Raw genomic sequence first — 24,682 nt, 5'->3', positions numbered from 1 at the left:
GTCCTTAAAGTGGAACTTCCCCTTTTAGGTGGAGCTATGCTTTAAGCAGCGGCTTTCTCATTGACTTCTAATGTGTAATTCTTTCACCTGTTTTATTTTTATCATTTGTGATACTCCAATAGTTAGTCTTAAAGAGTAGAACCATTGTAAGTGAAAATAATACTAAATATTTACACATCTTTCACTGACACACATTATCTGTGTTATCTTTTCAGTCCTGCATTGCAGCTTTTAGTGTTAGTGTAGATTTTCTACATTTCCTCATTACTTTTCATTTTAAAGAAGCACCCCTGGAACAAAGCTAAGCCTTTTTCAGCATCTATGCAATTCATTGGCAGAAGTACTTCTCAGAAGTATGTACTTGTCATCTGGCAATGTTCTCTTTTTATATTACTGAGCAGAGACGGAAACAAGGGATGGTGCTGGCGCAGAGTTTTTACAGGTATAAAAAGGGTAATTTTATTAGAAATAAATAATAAGCAGTATTTATGTAATGCTATGGGGTAAAAATATTAGGTGCAACAAGCCTAATTTTTAAAGATTTATTATATTTTTGTGTGTTCCATAATTTATAGACTTCTGTTGAAACTGTGGTTGATGCAGAGTATAGATAGTAAATTTTGAAAGCACAAATGATTATTTGCACTCGGTATGATTACCATTCTAACTTATTTAAATTGGACCTTCATTCCTTACACCGACCAGTGTTAATTTTGTTGCTGAAAATATTTTCGTCATCATTTTCGTGCATTCCTTGCATTAAGGTCAAAAATGTTTAAGTTAAAGTATCACCCCCCTTATACTTACCTGAGCCTTTGCTCAATCCAGTGCAGTGCCCGTTAGCAGAGGCTCTCTCCTCTTCTCTTCTCTCCGCTCTCACAGGCTTGGCTGAGGGCAGCGGGAGCCAATGGTTTGCACTGTTGTCAGTCAAATCCTATGATGAGGGAGCGGGATGGGGCCGAACTTCACTGTCTATGTCAAGGGACACAGGCAGCATGGCTTGGTAGTGCGCAAGCAGGTGTGCCACGATAGAAAGCGGCTACCTATGGTGGCACACCAACAAGAGGAGGAGCCAGGAGCGTGGGTGGGGGACTGGAGAAGAGGAGGTTCAGGGCCGCTCTGTGCAATTCCATTGCACAGAGCAGGTAAGTATAACATGTTTGTTATTTAAAAAAGAATACCATTTCGACTTTACAATCACTTTAATGTGGTATCCTCCAAACATCAGAAGGCAATTTTTTGTTCTACTCTGTGCCCTTCCTTACATTTGTGAGACTCACACTCCAATCTCCCCACTTTTCAGTAGGACCATTATTCAATAATCAGGAATTTTCTCCAGGCCTCTGCCCACGGGAACTCAAATGGTGGATAAACAAAGGCCTTTGCCGTATAGACCACTTTCTGGACCACAGGGGGGATATGCCCCACCACGCATTTTACACAACAGCTTGAGGTGCCTGGCGCTGAGCTTAACCACATGCATCAAATTCTCAATTTTCTCCACTCCCTAAAATGGAGTACTACTGACATTTCCACACAGACAGCTTGTGTAACTCAGAAAGGGGCATCTCGGGCCTGTATAAGTTGTTTGTTGCCACTTCCGGTAAACTCCTGTACGTTCTAGCTTGGGAAAGAAATATAGGATCAAAGATAGATGAGGAGGACTGGGGCGACTTATCTATAAGGATTCACAAAGGCATTATTAATGTCTCCCTTATAGAGTCTGGCTATAAGGTACTGCTCATTGGTATGTAGTTCTTGATTGTTAGTCGACAATAGCTGGCTCCTCTGTGGTCTGTTTCCGGGATGTGGGCAAGAGGAAACGATATACCATAAGTGGTGATGATGCCCAAGGTCAGACGGTTGTGGATATGAGTTCACGCCCTTATCTATTCTGTGACCATGATTAATGTAATTTAAAATCCCCAGAGTAGCACTGCTACCCATTGAAGAAGCTCCCAGATCTACTCAGACTTTGATATACTGTATCGCCATTGAAAGAAAATCTAGGAACCAATAGGTTCCAAACCCGTGCAAATCAATGACCAAAAAACAAATAAACTACAATAAAGAGCTGCGTGTTGTAAAATGTAAAAAACACCTATAACGTGAAAAGAAACAAAGGAACGTAACTCTTGTATCAAAAAAATACATGTCACCATAGTGAATAAACAATAGTGAAGAAATAAATAAATACGTCTTCATTTAAATAAAAAAAATACAGAAAAATTGTGAAGTCCATATATAGATCCCACACTTGAATAACGTCATCAGTGAGTATAGGAAAGGTTTCTCTCCATGCAGACACACAATGCACTCACCAGACTTAATTGACCCCTATTACAGGGAGTCAAATTCCGCATATGGGAAAATCCAAGATGTCATACATAGGTCACAGGAATGAATCCAAACCGCTGCTGTCATCTGTCCAATATATATGTAGTATATGTAGAAAGCTCTCATGGTGCAGTAATTCAAATCAATTATTTAAAAAAAGGTTGTCTTGCACTTACATCAAAGAAGACAAGGATCAGCATGAATTGTATAGGATTCGCCGGTTAGCGATGCACCTGCGTTCCAGCTGACCAGAAATAACATCTCAAATACCACCCAATGCTGTTTCGTCAGCTTACGTCTGTGTCAGACGTAGGCTGATGAAACGACGTTGGGTGGTGTTTGAGATACATAATTTCCGGTCAGATGGAACGCAGGTGGAGCGCTAACCGGTGATTCCTATACAATACATGCTGATTCTTGTCTTCTTTGATGTAAGTGCAAGACAACATTTTTTAAATAAATTATTTGAATTACTGCACCATGAGAGCGTTCTTTTCTCTCCCTCTCTATATGGCAATAATGGAGCTTTGAATACACTATCTACATACAGTTAGGTCCATATATATAAGTGCGGGCCTTTAGCTTTAAAGGGGTTGAACATAAATATCAAGTAAAAATTTTAGGAACTGCAACCATTTTTATACACAGTCCCTCCATTTTCAGGGGCTCAAATGTAATTGGACAAATTAATATAATAGATAAAATGTTTATTTTTAATATTTTGTTGAGAATCCTTTACTGGCAATGATTGCCTGAAGTCTGGAACCCATGGACATTATCAAAGACTGGGTTTCCTCCTTTCTGATGCTTTGCCAGGCTCTAACTGCAGCTGTCTTCAGTTGTTCTTTGTTTGTGGGTCTTTCAGCCTTTTAGTTTTACCTTCAGCAAGTGAAATGCATGCTCAATTGGATTGAGATCAGGTGATTGACTCGGCCTTTGCAGAATATTCCACTTCTTTTCCTTCAAAAACCCCTAGGTTACTTTTGCAGTGTGTTTTGGATCATTGTCCATCTGTACTGTGAAATGCCGTCCAATCAACTTTGCTGCATTGGGCTGACAGTATATCTCCAAACACTGCAGAATTCATCCAGCTGCTTCTGCCTTCTGTCAATTCATCAATAAACACCAATGACCCAGTGCCATCTGAAGCCATGCATGCCCATGCCATCACACTGCCTCCACCATGTTTTACAGATGACGTAGTGTGCTTTGGATCATGAGCTGTTGCAAGCCTTCTCCACGCTTTTTTCTTCCTGTCATTCTGGTACATATTAATTTTAGTTTCATCTGGCTTTTTTAGATGTTTTTGGCAAAGTCTAATCTGGCTATTCTTCGGGCTTATGAATGGTTTGCACCTTGTGGTGAACCCTCTGTATTTGCTCTTGTGAAGTCTTCTCTTGATTGTAGACTTTGACAATGATACGCCCACCTCCTGGAGAGTGTCCTTCACTTGTCTGGATGCTGTGAATAGGTTTTTCTTTACCATAGATAGAATCCTGCGATCATCCACCACTGTTGTCTATCGTGGACGTCCAGGCCTTTTTATGTTGCTGAGCTCACCAGAGCTCAGAATGTACACTAGAATGTACCAAACGGTTGATTTGGCCACTCCTAATGTTGCAGCTATCTCTCTGATGAATTTGTTTAATTTTTGAAGCCTTACAATGGCCTGTTTCACTTGCATGGACAGCTCCTTTGAACGCATGATGTAGGTTCACAGCAATAGATTCCAAATGCAATTACCACACTTAGAATCAACTGCAGACCTTTTTACCTGCTTAATTGATGAAGAAATAAGGAAGGAGTAGCCCACATCTGGCCATGAAACTACTTTTGATTCAATTGTCCCATTACTTTTGGTCCCTTTAAAAAGGGGGATGGCTATTCTAAAGAGCTGTAATTCCTAAACCCTTCCTCTGATTTGAATGTACACACCCTCAAATTAAACCTGAGAGTGTGCACTTTCGGCCCATATCCATTATATAACTATAGCTTGAATGTGTTTTGGTAATTACCTGAAAAAAACTAAAGTTGTGCTTGTGTCCAAATACTGTATATCTAGACCTAACTGTGTATATTGAATGGATGACAGCAGCGGTTTGGATTTATTCCTGTGACCTCATGTATGACATCTTTGGATTTTTCCAAATGCGTAATTTGACTCCCTGTAATAGGGGTCAATTATGTCTGGTGAGTGCATTGTGTGTCTGCATGCAGATGGAGAGGAACCATTACTATACTCACTGAGGGAGTTATTCACGTGTGGGATCTATATATGGACTTCACAATTTTTATGTATTTATTTATAATTTAAATGAAGATGTATTTGTTCACTAATGTTTACTATGGTGACCTGTATTTTATGATATAAGAGAGCAGTTTCTTTGTTTCTTTTCACTGTATCACCATTGCAACTGCTTGGAAGAGTCCAGTAGTGGTGAAATGCAAACTTTCATGCATAATGATCAATGGAAAGTTGGTTAGCATCTTACGTGACACTTCTACAAGGTTTGAGCAGATTTGGAACCCGTGGATTGGCTACATGAATCCCTTTCCTAAACCGTTTTTGCTAGGGTGGTTTGGTTTTATGCTCTGGTGGACTGTACCTCTCTTCTGGCTCTTCTTTTCCTGCTCCCTCTCCCCCCCTTTTTTTCTTCTCTCGCTTTTGATGGGACAAATATAATGTTGTAACTTGTTCTCTTTCTGCCATCCTCCAGAGCAGGTTTTTGTCCCTGGCTTATCTGATCCATGCTCTTTGATTAAGCACACCATTCCTTAGTTTCCTACTTGACCATCCCTGGTTGATGTTTGATGGTCTATTTCAACCATTATAAGTTTGCTGTATCTACTATATACACTATTATTGTCTGTTTTCCTCAGCTGTGTCTTGCCTGTGTTGCGAGATTTACCTAAACTTAACATTGAAGGTCTATGGATGCATTGTTATCTATTTTTATATAACCACTTGCCAGCCAGTAACGTAACCGTACATCGCTGGTCTTCAAGTGGTTATACTGGGATCACCCCAGTACCGTTTTTTAGAGCGGGCGGTCAGCTCTCTTGTAAAAGCAGTCCTAGAGGCCACCACTTTCTCGGGCTCTCCTGTGCCACCAGAAGACCCGAGCGACCAGCTGGCACTTCCACAGGCTGATCGGAGAGCCGAACAAAGCCCAGATCGTTTTTAAACGGCACTCGGATATGGTAACCCTGAAGCGATGACCTGATATTACTTCTGAATTACCTGGATGTTAACAGTGCCATTTTTAAAAATCAAATGCATTGAAAAACACTGATCATGCTGTGATAGAATACCTTTAAGGGCAGAGGAGGGATTTGAGGTATAGACCCCAGGTCTTTCCATAAAGAGTACCTGTCACATGCATATTGCTCTCACAAGGAGTGTAAACATAAAAGTGATCAATTTTTTTTTTTTTAAAGCAACAGTGTAAAAATAAAAAAAAACGTATAAAAAAAAATCTAACTGCCCCACAAAGGGGAATGTACACGTTGGTCCCGCACGCATGCAAACAGCAATCATCCCACACGTGAGTTAGCGCCATGAACGTCAGATCATGGGCATTAATTCTAAAACCAGACAACCTGTATAAATCTAAAGTGGCAACCTGTAAAGGCTTTTGAAGCGTCGCCTATGGATAGTAAAATGTACATAGTTTGTCGCTGTTGCATGGCGTGCACAATTTTAAAGTGTGATGTGTTTGATATCGATTCTTTGGCATAACATCATCTTTGATATTCTACAAAAAAAAAAAATAGGTTAAGTTTTTTGTGTTTTTTTTTTTTTTTGCATTAAAATTAAATAAAGTGTGTTCTTTCCCAAAAAATAGCGTTTGAAAAACCACTGCGCAAATACCATGTGACAAATAAATTGCAAAACCCATGAATTTATTCTCTGAAACCTCTGCTTTAAAAAATATATATAATGTTTGGGGGTTCTAAGTAATTTTCTAGCAAAAAAAATGATTGTTACAAAACAAAAGGTGCCAGAAAAGGCCTGGCCTGGAAATGGTTTTAAAACCATTAATAAAAACATTGAAATAGAAAAATACACAGGTCTTTTTACAAAGTTATTTCTGACAGTAGGAAATTCTGATTGGAATGTAAAAAATTGAAAGTAAAACATTACTGATAAAAATGGAATCAAATAAATCTGCCACCCTGGTCACTGTTTAGGCACATATTGAACGGAATGTTGATGATTTTCGTTACCTGCTGCATTTCCATTTTTGTTTGTTTTATCATACTAACTCCTGAAAGCATAAATTAACTTAAAAATCATGGATATTCTGACATATTACTAATAACAGTAAAAATGTGCTCACAAATTCCAGTATATATTTTTCCCTACATATTTTAAGTAATCATATACACTTTTAATTTGTAAATCTTCTCACTCAAGCTTACACTATACTTGCATGACTCTTTTCTCACATTGCTGCATTGATCTGTGCTTTGCATGTCTAGTAGTTGCAGTACGGTTAGGTGCCTCCAGGAAAAATTTCCTGTACATAACCATTTCATATCTGTACACATCATGAATGGCAGCAAGCAAAGTTTAAGGGCCCTTTCACACTGATTGTTTTTTGAGAGGAAGAAAAATCCATAAAAAATTTCCCTTAAACCTCATGGAACTCTTCACACCGTTCAGTTTCTTTTTTTGGTGAATGTTTGGTAAAATCGCACCAAAAACCCACCTCCCCATTGAAATGCATTGAAAATGCACCAAAAACAATTTTTTGGTGTTTTTTTTTTTTTTTTTGAGTCACATGACCATGCTTCATGCGCTAATGCGTACTCGTTTTTCCGTTGGAGCAGTGTGAAAGCAGCCTAAAAAAAGTGAGTAGGCCGGATGGAAACTACAAAAAGAAGATCTGTCCCCTTAAAATTCTTACTTGTCAGCAAATAAATGTAAATGTCTAACCTCCCATACATTAACTACTTCCATACAGGGCATTTTCACCCCCTTCCTGCCCAAGCCAATTTTCAGCTTTCAGCGCTGTCGCACTTTGAATAACAATTGCGCGGTCATACTACACTGTACCCAAATGAAATTTTTATCATTTTTTCCCCACTAATAGAGCTTTCTTTTGGTGGTATTTGATCACCCCTGCGTTTTTTATTTCTTGTGCTATAAACAAAACAAAAGTGACAAGTTTGAAAAAAACACAATATTTTTTACATTTTGCTATAATAAGTATCCACATTTTTTTTTTAAACAAATTTTTTCCTCAGTTTAGGCCAATTCGTATTCTTCTACATATTTTTGGTAAAAAATATCGCAATAAGCGTATATTTATTGGTTTGCGCAAAAGTTATAGCGTCTACAAAATAAGGGGATAGATTTATAGCATTTTTATTATTATTTTTTTTTACTAGTAATGGCGGCGATCTGCGATTTTTATCGTAACTGCGATATTGCGGCGGACACATCGGACAATTTTGACACATTTTTGGGACCATTCACATTTATACAGCGATCCGTGCTATAAAAATGCATTGATTACTGTATAAATGTGACTGGCAATGAAGGGGTTAACCAGGAGGGGGCGCTGTAGGGGTTAATGTGTTGCTAGGGAGTGATTCTAACTGTGGGGGGAGGGGATTCACAAGGGGAGGAGACCGATCGGTGTTCCTATGTACAAGGAACACACCATCGGTCTCCTCCCATCTGACAGGACGTGGATCTGTGTGTTTACACACACAGATCCACGGTCCTGCTTGGTTACCGGCAATCGCGGGTGCCCGGCGGACATCGCGGCCGCCGGGCACGCGCACCAAGACCCGAGCGATGCGGCGCGCGCCCCCTGGGCTGCCTGGAAGGCTGCGCCGTCATATGACGGCGGCCCAGAACAGCAGCTGCACCGTCCCGCCGTCATATGACGGCGGGCAGCAATTGGTTAAAGCAGTATTATACACAAAAGCAAACATTTATTTTATTGTAGCTTGCTAACTCTTAGATGTAATGGCTGTATTATTTTTCCCTTGTTTTTAGGCTTTTTTTTTCTTCTATTTTCATCTGGTTATCCAGCCAGCAAGTCTGTTGTTTTTCACAGCACAAGCTCTCCAGCAGAATGTGTCAGTTTACATGGATGAGACAAACCACTTCCCGCCTGCATGCAGTCATATGACGTAGTGGACTTGAAGTGGCTGTATCTGGATGATGCCTGCAGCTACAGGGATCATCCAGATATCTTTTTTTTCAGCCGGCGATTCCCTGTAATGTAAAAGTCATCCTAGGTGCTAAGTTGCCACTGGATTGCTTTTACAGACAGTGGGAGAGGTTTGTTTCCCCCCCCCCCCCCCCCCTGCCGTTTATCGGTTCCTCTCCAGGCTCTCCCGTGTGATTGGGAAGCCGGAGATCCGATCTGGCAGCGGCGCCCGGTTACCACAGAGCTGGGTGAGGACCGGATGGTCCCCGGCCATCTCTGACCCTGGGAGGCCGGAAGCGATGTCATGATGTCACTTCCGCCTCTGGCAGATGTAAACAACAATCTATTTTTTTTTTAAATCTCACGCTTACCAGGGTAGGGGAGATATCTCCATAAAGAGGACCTGTCATGCCTTATTTTTTATCACAAGGGATGTTTAGATTTCTTGTGATAGAAATAAAAGTGATAAAAAAAAAATAGAGGAGCAGTGTAAAAAAAATAAAAAAAAATAAAAAAAAAACAAAATTATGTTTTTTTTTTTTTTTTTTAGTTCAATCTTATTTTATTGAAGAAAAGTATGTAATAAACAAACATAGTGTTAAGTAATAAATGTAAAGCATCTTATGATCGTAGGGTACATAGAATTCGTAAAACTCAACGGATATGGTTAAACAAATAGGCATATAAGGCGTGATAACACCTTGCAGAACACAATAGAACTCAGTGAATTCCATTGTCTACTCAATGAGCGGTGCCCACTTGTTTAGAAAACAAAAAGGCGTTTGATATTGTGTTGATCGTAATTTTCTCGTGAAGGGGAATGCTGTTTGGATCACATAGTTCCTTTTGTGGCAAGACTAGGGATTGTAGTTTGAATATTCATATAGCACTTAAACATAGCAAGAAGAGAGAAGGAAAAGAAAAAGGGGATAAGATATTAAGGTAAAATAAATTATAAGGAAGGGGCACTCCACCTAGGCTAACCAGTGGTATTGGTAGAATCACCCTCAGCCCAGGAGATGAATCCCGTGGAATAACGAAACATAGACCATGAGGTCCATGTAGTGGAAAATTGTTCCTCCTTACCCGATTCCTGTGACAACAGTCATTCCAGATCGTTAATTTGGGCCACCTCAACTGCCCAATCCCCCAGGGAAGGTATGCTCGTCAACTTCCAGTGTCTGGGTATAACCGTCCTAGCTGCTGCCAGAAAGTGGTGTAGTACATCTTTTTTTGACTGATTTGAGCGGGCCAGGGAGGGCATAGATAGTAGAACTACATCAGGAGAGGGTGTAATTGAGGTTGCCATAAGTCTGCAGTACAGATCGAAGGTTGTTTGCCAGAATTTTCGTACAGGAGGGCATTATTATTATTTATTTCAGGTACTTATATAGCGCAGTCAATTTACGCAGAGCTTTTACATATACATTGTACATTCACATCAGTCCTTACCCTCAAGGAGCTTACAATCTAAGGTTCCCAACTTACATTCATACATACTAGGGACAATTTAGACAGGATCCAATTAACCTACCAGAATGTCTTTGGAGTATTCCCACCATATGTGGAGTAAAGTACCCCTGGATGACAGGCAGCCCTAACAGGTGTCCGGAAGTGTCGGGTTGATATAATGTAAAGTCGAGGGGCATCTGTACCAGTGAGTCATCAACTTTTCTTGATTTTTGGAGGCTAAAGATAGTTTATGGGTCAGAATGAAGCACTTTTGCCAGTCCATAGGTGAAATGGAGTGACCCAACTCCAGGCCTGTGTATACAGGGGCGAGGTTGGGATTAGAGGCAATATGTATGAGAGACTAGAGTTGGGAAACCACATGTGTTGGGGGATCGGCCTGAAGCAGCATGAACCCCAAGCATTATATATATATATATATATATATATATATATATATATATATATATAATATTTTTTTTTTTTGTTTTTTTTTTAGTAGAGACCCTAGAGAATAAAATGGTGGTTGTTGCAATATTTTATGTCGCACTGTATTTGTGCAGCAGTCATTCAAATGCAGTTATTTGGGAAAAAATACACTTTAATGAATTGAAAAAAACTAACCAGTAGAGTTAGCCAGTTTTTTTTTTTTTTTTGTATAATGTGAAAGATTTTATGCCGTGAGAATCGTGATCTTTTTATTCTAAGTAAAAAAATTGTGATTCTCATTTTGTCCAGAATCGTACAGCTCTAGTACGAATATAGGATATCATTTGTTGCCTCTGAAGCCATTGTGTAATACATTTTTTTGTTTTTTTTTTTTAAAGCCTCTCATTCATGCTCGCACGCTGAAGCGAACGCATACATAAGTAACATAACATTATAGCGAGAGCAATAATTGTAGCCCTAGACCTCTGTAACTCTAAACTGATAGCCTGTAAAAAATTTTGAAGCATCGTTCATGGAGATTTTAAAGTACCAGTAGTTTGGTGCCATTCACCAAGTGTGCCCAATTTTAAAGCATGCCGTGTTAGGTGTCTATTTACTCGATGTAACATCATCTTTTATACCTTACAAATAAATGGGTTATATATTGTATTTTTTTGCATTAAAATGTATTAAAGTATTTTTTCCCCCAAAAATTGTGTTTACAAAATTGCTGCAGGGGGCGTGGCCTAGCGCATGGAGTGAGCAGACGTGTCTCGCACACACCGGACACTCCGAGGCTCACACCGCTTCACAGCTTTGGACAACAGGTCTGTAATGGGGAGGAGAGGTGGGGGAGAAACTCAGCATACCCCAGATCCACAAAAAGAGGGGGATATAGACAGATTCTTCACCCGATTGAGATCGCAACACCGTGCCCCCCCCATCATTCAAGATGGCGCCGACCCGCTCCTCAGGCTCACATACAGGCTCACAGGGAGCTACTTCACAGCGCTCCACACCCCACACCAGAAACAGACAGCATGCTAGATCCCATGCAGACTCAGAGAACGAGTCAGTTCGTTCAGCTTGCCACTCCCCAGACTCCCACAGATCATTTAATAGCTGGGACATGGAGGCTTACATCAAGGCCCTCCCAAACAAGCATGACTTTGAGGCCTGCGTGCAAAGAATGGAGCGTTCATATAAGCAAGAAATAGCAGAGCCGTGCAGGGATGTCACTAACAGGCTGGAGGAAGTGGAGCACAGTGTAGAAGAGACTGTCTCCACCCTACAAACCCATGAAACTATTCTGCATGAGCATACCCTGTAAATACAACAATCAATATACCGCCAGGATGACCAAGAAAATATGGCCAGACGTAATAACATACGCATCCGCGGCCTTCCTGAGTCCGTGGAGACCAAAGACCTGGCCCCTGCAGTTATAGCCATATTCAACGACCTGATGCAGAAGGACAAAGATGCCCCTCTGGAGTTGGACCGGGTGCACAGAGCTCTGGGCCCTAGAAATCCGAATCTGGAACACCCCAGAGACGTTATCTGTAGAGTACACTTCTACGCGATCAAAGACGCCATTATGCAAGCCGCACGTACTCAGGAATCCATCTTCTTTAATGGCACTCAAATATCCTTGCTCCCGGGTATGTCTAAGCTGACCCTGGACATGCGTCGGGCTCTGAAACACCTTACTGGAGCCCTACAAGCAAAATACGTCAAATATCGCTGGGGATTCCCATTTAACCTGTCTGCATCTCATGAAGGGAAGTCAGCAACTTTCCGTACATTAGGAGATTTACCAAAGTTCCTAGGAACATTCGAGCTACCACAAATCCCGTTACCGGACTGGCCACTTCATGCGGCAACTCCTGGATTTCAGACCACCACTGGCTGGCAAAAACAATCCAAGAAGAACAAACGTTCTAAAGCAGAAGCTTCCAAATCGACAGCCGGCTGAATCCTTCCCCCCCCCCACCCCTTGACTAACCACTCTTTTTCTTCACAGGCCTCCAGCCCGTGATGTCGTCCCGGTTCCTAGTTATGTTGGGACTCTGAACGGATATGCCATTTTCATACTTTTGATTGCATTGGCAGACTTTATTCTGTTTTATTTTACACATCGGTAATGTGATAATCTTATGAATAATGGTTATACCTGTCAGTATCTACTTACCTCACTCCTCCCATCCCCCTCCCCCCCTCCCCTCTTGTTAATAATTGGTTATACTTGACCTGTCTAAAGCCAAGTGACAGACCCTCTATGCTGTCATCATGCACTGTGCTTCCCCGGGGTCCCCCCCCTGGGGTGGCCTTTATGAGAATAGATACACAAATATGAGCTGCAATGAGGGGTCCTGAGCTACCACGTTACATTAAAAATAGGTTACTGTTGCCCGGTGTGTGCGGGCTCCTCTGTGCGCTGACGCGTACCCCCTCTTAGGTTTTTTCAGCACCCTTAGTGGTTTTTTTATACACTATAGTTAGGCCCCATTGGCCTTGATTCTCTTTATTTCCTTTTTTATCTCACCTTCACTTTGCCTATTTCTCTTCTCCCTATGTTCACCACTGGATGGCGATCTCTCCACCTCTCTCTCCTTCCCCCCTTACCCTGTTTTGAGGCAGCGGGTCTCACTGGTATCCAAGCTAATACTCCTCTTACATTTTCTCTCTTATGGCAACACAACCCTCCTTGAAAGTCTCCTCTTTTTAATTGTAGGGGCCTCAATACCCCGGAGAAGAGACGGCAAATTTTGTACCATTTCCATAAACTCCGCACGCAAATTCTCCTTTTCCAAGAGACCCACTTTAGGTCAGACACAGTCCTGCATTTCCTACATAAGCAATACCCCACCTGGTTCCACAGCACTAATCCATCGGCTAAGTCCAAAGGGGTCTCTATTGCATCCCACGTCACGTTCAGCTGTGCTAGATTCCTACATAGACCCACAAGGGAGATATGTTTTTCTCAAATTGTCATACTTGAATATGATGTATACGGTCATTAACATATACTCTCCCAATGAGGATCAACTACAATTTCTCTCTTTGGTTACATCTCCCCTGAAACGCTTCAGCATGATCAACATGATCCTGGTAGGAGATCTCAATGCCGCCTTGATACCCCGTCTTGATACTTCAACTGGTAAGTCCTCTATTTCCCCAGCTTCTCTGAACAAAATGCGAACAATTCTCGCTGAGCTTTCTTTGGTGGATGTGTGGAGAGTTCTTCACCCCTCTGCCAAAGACTACACATACTACTCCCCCGCACACTCATCCTACAGTAGACTAGGTTACATTTTCATCTCCCAAACGTTACTGGACTATAAACCGGATACTTCCATAGGCCTTACTCTTTGGTCTGACCACGCTCCCGTCCATTTGAGTCTAGGGAAGATCCCGTCATGTAAAGCCAGAGCCTCCTGGAGACTCAATGATAACCTATTATTTGACTCAGTGTGTGTGCAGGACATCATACAGACTATTAAACACTTTGTAACCGATCATGCACATGATGATACTAATCCGCTTATAAAATGGGAAGCACTTAAATTTGTTCTCAGGGGCAAATTTATCCAACATGGCTCCAGACTAAAACGAGAGCGTACGGCGGACATTGCACGCCTCCTCGCCACCATTGCTGCATTGGAAGACTCACATAAACAGAACCCTGACACGGTCACACAACTAGACCTGACTAGTGCCAGGAGAGATCTCCTGCAAATTTTTGCAGAACGTGCCTTGGTAGCAAAGAGTAAGGGACGTTTCGTACACTACTCTCAAGCTAATAAATGTGGTAGACACTTAGCAAATACGTTACAGCCCCGTCAACTCAGGAAACCTATCCCTTTTATCAATTCAGCCACTAAAGGGAAATTAATGAATAACTCAGCAATAGCTGAGGAATTCCACCAATATTACGCTACTCTATATAATCTACCCCACAGACACCAACATTCAAACCCCACGGAAATACCCCTCCGCAAGACCTCCCTTCGTACATCCAAGAAACCGCCCTCCCCACCATCCCTTCTTCCGATTCGGAAGAGCTGGATTCTTCCCTTTCTGACACACTTTATACAGGCCATAAAAAACCTCAAATCTGGCAAGAGCCCTGGTCTGGACGGGTTTTCCCCACGTTTTTATAAAACATTCCCACTATTATTATCACTTCTCTTAGCGAAGGCATTTGCCGCGATAGACGGGACTATAAACCCTTCTGCAACCCTCCTCCAAGCCCAAATTGTAGTTATCCCGAAACCGGGCAAGGATCCCGCTTTATGTCCTAACTATAGACCGATATCCCTATTAAACATTGACTTGAACTGATTTTGCCCCTGGGTTGGATATTAAGGCTTTTCGTTGGTGGCTGGACAAGGGACTGTACCGAATCGGACATTTTTTCACGAATGAGGGACCAATTTCCTTGGAACTAGGTGTAAGGCTTCTTGAAATTCCGAACTCTGAGCGTTTTAGATTCCACCAAATAAGAAATTTCCTCTGCCAACTCTGGAGAGGAGGTACTCCCTTACATAACGCCTTTATGCCATATGAATTATCTTTGGAACAGAGGGGGGGATCTCCGTTATCTACCAGTCACTTGCCCTCCACACCCAAAAGACTCCTTATATGCTTGACTGGGAAAGGGAACTTGCCATAGAATGGGAAGCCTCTAAATGGAGAAGCTCCTTTGACAGAGCCTTTAAAGGCATCAAAAATATTTCCTTAATCGAAGGAAGTATTAAGGTTATGACAAGATGGTATTTTACCCCTGCCAAGCTTTCCAGAATGTTCCCAACAGCTGACCCCAAGTGTTTTCGTGGGTGTCAGCTCTTGGGCTCAATGGCTCATGTCTGGTGGGAATGCCCTAGACTGAGGCCCTTCTGGGGTAAGATATTCTCCCTGATCCGGAAAATAACGCAGATTCAAATCCGAAATCCCCGGCCATAGCCCTTCTCAATGATAACTTGCCCAAGACTCTGAAGCATTCACGTAAACTTATACACTTCATCCTCCTAGGTGCAAAACTCACCATTGCTAAGGCTTGTAAACAGCCCAAAGTCTCGGTGAAAGCAGTAATTCGTAAAATTTCCTGGATTATGGCCCAGGAGAAATTAGCAAGCATTCTAGATGACAAAAAAACGCAATTTGAAGCTATCTGGGAGCCTTGGGCACAGTTCGTTGGTATCTCTCTCATACCCGGAGTCCAACCCCAAAACTAAAAGTGGACAATTTGCGGGGCGGGGGCCCCTCCAGATGGCCGGCTAAACTTCCTTTCTTACTTTCCTCCCTTCTCTAATTCTCTCCTACTCTTCTAGTTCTAGTTTCTTTTGATTGTGTTCACCCGCTGGGGGAGACTAGGACAGATCCTTCTGTAAATGATGTAATATATTTCTTGCTCAGAGATTTTTGGTATCGGGACAAATACCTGATTTTTGTTTTTTGTTTCACACAGAAAGTTTATATCCCTCAGTAATTAATATGAAACGATATTTTGGACCCTAGGGCTTTAAGACAATCGCAGGAGAAGGGAGGCGCGGGGGCTCCCCCTGTGCACAGCATGATCCCTTTTGGGGTGCCGGTGGGATCCCCTAGGGCCTCTCTAGGAAACGGTCAATGATCCTAATGATCCTTCTTTATATATGTTCCAGTAATAATTTAATAGCTATTGATCCTCTCTGCAATACTTAGACAGTTTTCTTTAGCCTTCTTACTGTTAGCTGTCTATCCCCCTCAGGGGTTTGCTGTTTAAAAACTGATGTAACATGATCTTTTGATACAGATTCTGTATTCTATTTTTTGTTGTTTCAAAAAACGAATAAAAGATTTTGAAAGTAAAAAAAAAACATTGACTTGAAGCTCTTCGCCAAGATTCTTGCCAGTCGAATATCACCATTCTTACCCAACATTATACACAGAGACCAAGTGGGATTTGTCCCTGGTCGAGAGGCTAGGGATAACACCACCAAAACTATACACCTAATAACATATGCTCAACGTACTCGTACTCCAACCTGCCTTCTTTCCTGCGATGCAGAGAAAGCTTTTGATAGGGTCAGTTGGTCCTTTCTTCAATCCACCCTCTCTCAGATAGGATTAGGCCCTAGAATGCTAGCACGTATCATTTCCCTTTACTCGAAACCGACAGCCACTATCTTGACGAATGGTACACAATCAGACAAATTTTCAATCACTAATGCTACGAGGCAAGGTTGTCCGCTTTCCCCTCTACTGTTTGCCCTAGTAATTGAACACTTAGCCCAAGCCATCAGGATGAATCCAAATATACACGGCATTCAGACACCCTCTTCCCAATGTAAACCTTCCTTATACGCGGATGACTTACTTCTCTATGTAACCCAACCCCACATCAGCATCCCTTCAATACTCACCGAGATTAATAGGTTCGGCCACTTTAGCAACTATAAGTTAAACGTTTCCAAAACAGAAGCACTGAATCTTTCACTAACACAAAATACCCTGACATCTCTCAAAATCAACTTTCTATTTCAATGGCAGATGCGTTCCATATCATATCTGGGTACAGCTATTCCCAGATGTATATGTGAGATCTACGCCCTAAACTTTAGCCCTCTCCTAACTAAGCTGCGACGCCTCTCTGAGGAATGGAAAGACCTACCGGTGTCATGGTTTGGACGTATGAGCACATTAAAAATGGACAGACTTCCAAAACTACTTTATTTATTTCAAGCTCTTCCGATTGCTCTCCCATCTGCCTTCTTCCGTGCCCTCCGCACCATGGCAATTCGCTTTGTATGGAAAGGGAACCACCCCAGATTGAAACACAAGCTTTTTTGTGCCCCCACCTATAAAGGAGGGGTTGGCCTACCTGATTTTGAGGTATACCATAACTCAGCAGTGATCTCACGAGTATTGGAGTGGTTCCCTCGCCCTCTGACTAAAGCATCAACCTTGGTGGAACAAGATATGTCCTCGGACGACCTCAGGGCACTCCTCTGGGGATTCGATAAAACTCAAATCCATTCCAATGTTATCCCCCTCACCAGAGATGCCTTGGCGGTATGGTACCGAAGAAGGGAGACATACACATTGTCCACCGAACTGAGCCCCCTCACTCCCCTATTCGACAATCCAGCCCTCCCAGAAGGTAGACTTGCACACAGCTTGGAAAACTATACTAGAGACCCCTGGCCCACAGCATGACAACTTGTAGATGCTGAGAACGGCACCTTCGTGACTCATCACAGTACTGCCGCTTCTAGGGTTACATGGCTTACCCGTCTACATTAAACCTCCTATTCCAAGAAACTTCACGGCTCCAATCTAATACATAGACCTCTGACTGGATTTGAGCAACTATGCACCTTCACAGATACCCCACGACATACCCTATCACTGGTCTATAAGCTGTCTCTAGACCAGACATAAAACACTCTTCCTAAATACACCACTACATGGTCAGAGGAGCTCGGGAGAGACTTTACAGAGGCGGAATGGGGTAAAGCTTTTCTCTTTACCCATAGATCGTCCATCTCGAGTTACACTCAAGAAAAAAATTATAAATTGCTATCAAGGTGGTATCGGGTACCAACTACTCTCAGGAATATGTTCCCTTCGGCAACCGATAACTGCTGGAGATGTAACTCTGCAACGGGTATGTATAAGCATGTCTGGTGGGACTGTGATGTGATCCGGCCTTTCTGGACGCAAATTTTTCAAATCTATAATGAAATATATGACAAATCCCTCACGCCCTCCTCTGCTATAGCACTTCTTTCCATACTGCCCGGGACCATTAAATCCCAAAACATAGCCTCCTCAAATTTTTCCTAAGTGCGACGAGACAATCCCCAGACACTGGAAAACTACCTCTCCTCCATCCCTCATTGAATGGGTGGCTGAGATAAATGACATCATGCTCATGGAGGAAATGCAGGCTAAATCCATAGAAAAAGAAGCAACATTTTCGTTTATCTGGAGTATCTGGAGGCATTACTCTACTTCAGACAAATTGAAAAACAGACTCTCACCAGCAAATACATCTTAAGAGATGGGAATCTCCTAACTCCCCTTTTAACCTATCTGTGCCTGCAAGGATGTGAGGCCCGCTGCCTCGACCCCCCCCCCCCCCCCCCCACTGCCCTCCTCTGGGCTTTCCCCTCTATATCATTCTTTTTCTTCCCTTTTCTGCTCTTTCATCCTTCCTATCCCTACCTTTTTTTTGATAGTCATTCCGTGTGCTAATAAATACTCTTGACGGCCGATATATATAATATAGGCAACCAAGACACTTGAAATCGCTATTAACCCTGGTTCTGACGTATAGATATTTCTGCCCCCCTGGCTCCCGGAGCAGCAGGATCCCATTGGGGCTCCCACGCCAGTGGAGTGGGCAGACATACAAAAGTTAGCATTATATCAGAATCTTCTTGTGATAGACACCTTTTTCAATCATCTTTATGTATGTAAAGGAATGCAATATGTTGATGTTTACACATTTCATTTTTAGATCAGTACACCCTCTGTTTGGGCTCTGATCTAGTTCTTGTACCTTTATGTTTATAACGTGAAAACAATAAAAATATATTGAACCTAAAAAATTGCTGCACAAATGCTGTGTGACATAAATTGCAACGACCACCATTTTATTCTTTAGGGTCTTTGCTAAAAAAACAAACATATATAATGTTGGGGGGGGGTTGTAAGTACTAGCAAAAAAAATACAGATTTTTACATGTAGGAGAGAAATGTCACAATTGGCCTGGTGTTAAACTGGCTGTTTACGCTGGAAAATAAAAAAAAATGAAAGTCAGCAGCTACAGATACTGTAAGGACACTTATTGTAAGGGCACTCATGTCGCTTTCGAGCAGTGCTGTGTTTTGTGAATAGTCCGGCAGTCTTCTGGGACCTGTGACACATCCCAGAAGACTGCGCGGGGGGGGTCGGGGTTGGTGGTAAAGAACTTTGGCTTCAATTTGTTAGTGGTTTTAAATCTGCTAATACATTTAATACTACCCTCCCTCCAGACTGATAATGCTGCCTCCTGCTGTGCCTCCTATGCTTATTCCTCCACTGTTTCTCACTAATATAGATGTGTTACTAACCAGATCACCAGGTGAAAACAGAGGCAAAGAAAAGTTAACTAATGCAGCCACCACATCTAATGATTGGTAAGCTGCAATATATTGGGTTTAATACTACTTTAAAATAGTAAGATAAAAAAAAAGTGCCCTTATTTCCTTTCAGTATTAAGTTACCTTTTTAGGCTTTTTAGCGCCAGTGGGAGACCTGAGAAGAGGCGAAATAACAAACATGTCATACTTATCTGCTCTGTGTAGTGGTTTTGTACAGAGCAGCCCTGATCCTCCATTTTTTGGGTCCCTCGCTGGCGCTCTTGGCCCCTCCCTCCTCCTGAGTGCCCCCAGAGCAAGCAGCTTGCAATGGGGGCACGTAAGCAGGCTCATTTCAGAGCCGCGGCTCTGAGTCCATTCACACAGCCGCGCCTCAGCTCCAATGGCTCCCGTTGCTGTCTCAACCAATGAGGGAGAGTCCCTGGAGAGCCGAGGCTCTTGTGCAGATCGCTGGATCGAGATGGGGTTCAGCTAAGTATTAGGGGGCTGCTGCACACAGAAGGTTTTTATAGAATGAATTTAGGTAAAAAAACCTTGAGCCTTTAGAAGCACTTAAAGCTGGGTATACACTAGTAGAATTTTATTTCTGACATTTTTCATTTTAGGAACAATTCCTTCTGTTTTTCCAATTCTTAGTGGGGTAACATTGTTTGTTTTAAGCAAATGCTTCCTTTTTCAGATGCTTATCTCATTGCCCTACCATCTCCATCCTACAGATGGCAGTACGTACTAAGTGTTGGATGCATGGCCCCAGTAACCCACGAACAAGCACTCGGCTTTGTTCCCTACCCATGCATGCTCTGTCCACTCTCTTTTGATCTTTCAGAATGCTAAGCTACGAGACATGAAGCCAATCGCTTGTTTGTGAGGTTTTTTGTTTGGCTACAGGGTTGTTTGTGAGGTTTTTTGGGCATCCAATGCTTGGCATGTCCTGCCGCCTGCAGGATGGAGAGGAGAGGGCAATGAAATTAGCAGGTGAAAAAGGAGCACAGTATGTTGATATACTGATGATGCTATAATGCTTGGTCAAGTCAGTAAAGTTAAACTAACACTTTTTGGAGGTAGTGACCACTCGAACCCCACTTTTTCAAATCGGCAAGTTGCACAATCTTTGGCTTTGGGTCCTGGTTAAATTTGCATCAAAACATGGGCAGTTTGTCAGACGAGACATCCCTTCATGTGCATTTGCCCATGCCGTATGTTACATCTAGCTAAATACTAGGTAGGCATTAAATGAAACGTGTGCTTTGCCCATGCAGTGCAAAGCAACAGGATGGCTTGTATTCCCCCTCCCCAGCAGCAAATACCCACCTCCTTTTTTGTTCTCCAGCTTCACTTCTTAGCTGCAAGGAGCAAAGAAAATGCTCAGTATTTCTCCAAAAGCTTGGTGCTTGGCGGATGGCTCAGCCCTTTCAAAAGGGGGCAAGGAGAATGATTACTGCTCTGTAAGCTCAGACTAGAGAAGTTTGAGAAAATCACAGGTTTGCTTTAAAGTATGACCATTTTTTTTTTGATTCGGAATTGCGAGGGATTAGAACCACTGTCCACATATTTTAATTGCCATCTGTATCTCTGTTAGGAAAACTTACCCTCTCTAATCATCCCGATCACCAATGTCACTGGGAATGAAAATTAGGGTAAAATATTGGTTTGCCTCCAGGTCGGGAATAGAATGGACATCTTCCAATAGGGACATATGTTCATGTAACAACTCCCTCCTATTGGAAAGTTAAACTTCCCGCTGAGTGTATAGGACAGGAAGTAAGGAGAAATCTCCCTAATGAGACACAGATTGTTAAAAATACTGACAGCACTTGTGACCCTTCTCTTCCCTATCCAAAATGTGGGCTTTAGGTATACTTTAGCATAATCACCATATAAACAGTTTAACCAGTTCCCAGCATTGTACTATAGGCCAGACAGGACTTTCCAGGTGGACGTCATATGATGTCCTCCCAGTCTTGCTGCTCGTGTGCACTCCAGGGTTCTGCAGTGCGGTGAGCGGTGGTGAGCTGTGTCCCATCAGGCACAGCGCATCACCAATCAAGGTAAAGAGCCAATGACCGCAGTTCTTAACCATGTGATCACTATGTCCAATCACAGCCGATCGCAAGTGTAAACAAAGACCTGTAACCCGTTGTTAGCGGCTTCTTCGCCTCACACACCGATCCTGTGTGAGGAAGAGATATTCCGGAACAGTGAGTTACCGTTTTAACCCCTTCTTTACTGTTCACAACAGTGCCCTGATTGCCCTGGAATAAAGTGTACCTGTTATGGCTGCCATCAGTGCAGCCTATCTGTCTACTCGTCACAGCAGCCATCAGTACAGCCTATCAGTGTGCCTGTCATAGCCGCCATCAGTGCAGATTATCAATGTATGTAACAGTATAAATTTTGGCCTAAATTTATGAAGAAAAGTTACTTATTTGCAAAATTTTATAATAGAAACTAAGAAAACCTCCTTTTTTTTTTTTTTTTTTTACTTTCGGTCTTTTTTTACTTATATCGCAAAATAAAAACTCCAGGGATGAATAATTACCAACAAAAGAAAGCGTTATCTGTTTAAAAAATATATGTATAAAATGTTGTTTGGCTACAGGGTTGCATGACTGAGTAATTAACATTAAAAGTATGAGAGCGCTGAAAGCTGAAAATTGGCCTGGGGGTAAAAGGGCCCGGTATGAAAGTGGTTAAAAACATCTGTTATTAAAATAGAAGTTATAATACCTATAATACTGGCCACTAACGTAAAATTCTACAGCAAAGAAGCAGCAGCTTACAGTGACCAGCAGCTGAGGTCATGTGAAAAAAAGCAAAGTCAACATGAAGTAGAAATGCAATACTGGGTAAAGTGGGAGGAAAGTGAGAGAATTCCCCTGTCACCATGGATCCATCCACAGCCCACAGGGAGCAAACCAGAAAAGAACATATGGCAGAGTGACCTGTTTCATAGATTATATATGCTTTAGGGTTATGAAAAAGCAGGTCTATTTCCATGATAGATTTATTTAACATATATCTGCAACAAAACCACTACAACATAACCCACAGTAATGTAACCAATGTATAATAGACCTATTGGATAGATTGATAATCCTTAGTGCTATGTATACAATATATTGAAACAAAAGTGTAGAAGTGGGATGTAGGTCCAGAAGAATATTAAAGCGAAACTTCAGTGATTTTTTTTCAACTTTCCATTTATTAAATCTTCTGCTCTTGTTGTTTTAACTTTGGATAATAAAACATTGTTTTTCTGCCAGTAAATACCTTATACAGCCCACTTCCTGTTTCTTGTCTGGTCATTAACCACTTCAGCCCCGGAAGGTTTTACCCCCTTCCTGACCAGAGCACTTTTTACAATTCGGCACTGCGTCGCTTTAACTGCTAATTGCGCGGTCATGCAATGCTGTACCCAAACGAAATTTGCGTCCTTTTCTTCCCACAAATAGAGCTTTCTTTTGATGGTATTTGATCACCTCTGCCGTTTTTATTTTTTGCGCTATACACGGAAAAAGACCGAAAATTTTGAAAAAAAAATGATATTTTCTACTTTTTGTTCTAAAAAAAATCCAATAAACTAAATTTTAGTCATACATTTAGGCCAAAATGTATTCAGCCACATGTCTTTGGTAGAAAAAATGTCAATAAGTGTATATTTATTGGTTTGCGCAAAAGTTATAGCGCCTACAAACTAGGGTACATTTTCTGGAATTTACACAGCCTTTAATTTATGACTGCCTATGTCGTTTCTTGAGGTGCTAAAATGGCAGGGCAGTACAAAACCCCCACAAATGACCCCATTTTGGAAAGTAGACACCCCAAGGAATTTGCTGAGAGGCATGTTGAGCCCATTGAATATTCATTTTTTTTGTCCCAAGTGATTGAATAATGACAAAAAAAAAAAAAAAATTACAAAAAGTTGTCACTAAATGATATATTGCTCACACAGGCCATGGGCATATGTGGAATTGCACCCCAAAATACATTTAGCTGCTTCTCCTGAGTACGGGGATACCACATGTGTGGGACTTTTTGAGAGCCTAGCCGCGTACGGGGCCCCGAAAACCAATCACTGCCTTCAGGATTTCTAAGGGCGTACATTTTTGATTTTACTACCTATCACAGTTCCGGAGGCCTCACTACCTATCACAGTTCCGGAGGCCATGGAATGCCCAGGTGGCACAAACCCCCCCCAAATGACCCCATTTTGGAAAGTAGACACCCCAAGCTATTTGCTGAGAGGCATGGTGAGTATTTTGCAGCTCTCATTTGTTTTTGAAAATAAAGAAAGACGAGAAAAAAAATTTTTTTTTTTCTTTTTTCAATTTTCAAAACTTTGTGACAAAAAGTGAGGTCTGCAAAATACTCACTATACCTCTCATCAAATAGCTTGGGGTGTCTACTTTCCAAAATGGGGTCATTTGGGGGGGTTTTTTGCCACCTGGGCATTCCATGGCCTCCGAAACTGTGATAGGCAGTGAAGAGTGAAATCAAAAATTTACGGCCTTAGAAAGCCTGAAGGCGGTGCTTGGTTTTCGGGGTCCCGTGCGCGGCTAGGCTCCCAAAAAGTCTCACACATGTGGTATCCCCGTACTCAGGAGAAGCAACAGAATGTATTTTGGGGTGTAATTTCACATATTCCCATGGCATGTTTGAGCAATATATCATTTAGTGACAACTTTGCGCAAAAAAAAATAAAAAAAATAAAAAATTGTCTCTTTCCCGCAACTTGTGTCACAATATAAAATATTCCATGGACTCGACATGCCTCTCAGCAAATAGCTTGGGGTGTCTACTTTCCAAAATGGGGTCATTTGGGGGGGTTTTGAACTGTCCTGGCATTTTATGCACAACATCTAGAAGCTTATGTCACACATCACCCACTCTTCTAACCACTTGAAGACAAAGCCCTTTCTGACACTTTTTGATTACATAAAAAAATAATTTTTTTTTGCAAGAAAATTACTTTGAACCCCCAAACATTATATATTTTTTTAAAGCAAATGCCCTACAGATTAAAATGGTGGGTGTTTCATTTTTTTTTTTCACACAGTATTTGCGCAGCGATTTTTCAAACGCATTTTTTGGGGAAAAAACACACTTTTTTAAATTTTAATGCACTAAAACACACTATATTGCCCAATTGTTTGATGAAATAAAAAAGATGA

At 41.8% G+C, this 24,682-nt stretch overlaps 1 protein-coding gene across 4 annotated transcripts in view; it reads left to right on the top strand.

Moving 5' to 3' along the window:
* The window catches only part of HECW2 (HECT, C2 and WW domain containing E3 ubiquitin protein ligase 2), a 479,776-nt gene that overhangs the window by 82,960 nt on the left and 372,134 nt on the right, over positions 1-24,682 (top strand). The gene's annotated exons all lie outside the window — the stretch shown is intronic.

The sequence above is a fragment of the Aquarana catesbeiana genome, linkage group LG06, assembly GCF_042186555.1.
Source record: "Aquarana catesbeiana isolate 2022-GZ linkage group LG06, ASM4218655v1, whole genome shotgun sequence".
Classification (NCBI taxonomy): Eukaryota; Metazoa; Chordata; class Amphibia; order Anura; family Ranidae; genus Aquarana; species Aquarana catesbeiana.
This window is presented reverse-complemented; position numbering and strand designations above follow the sequence as displayed.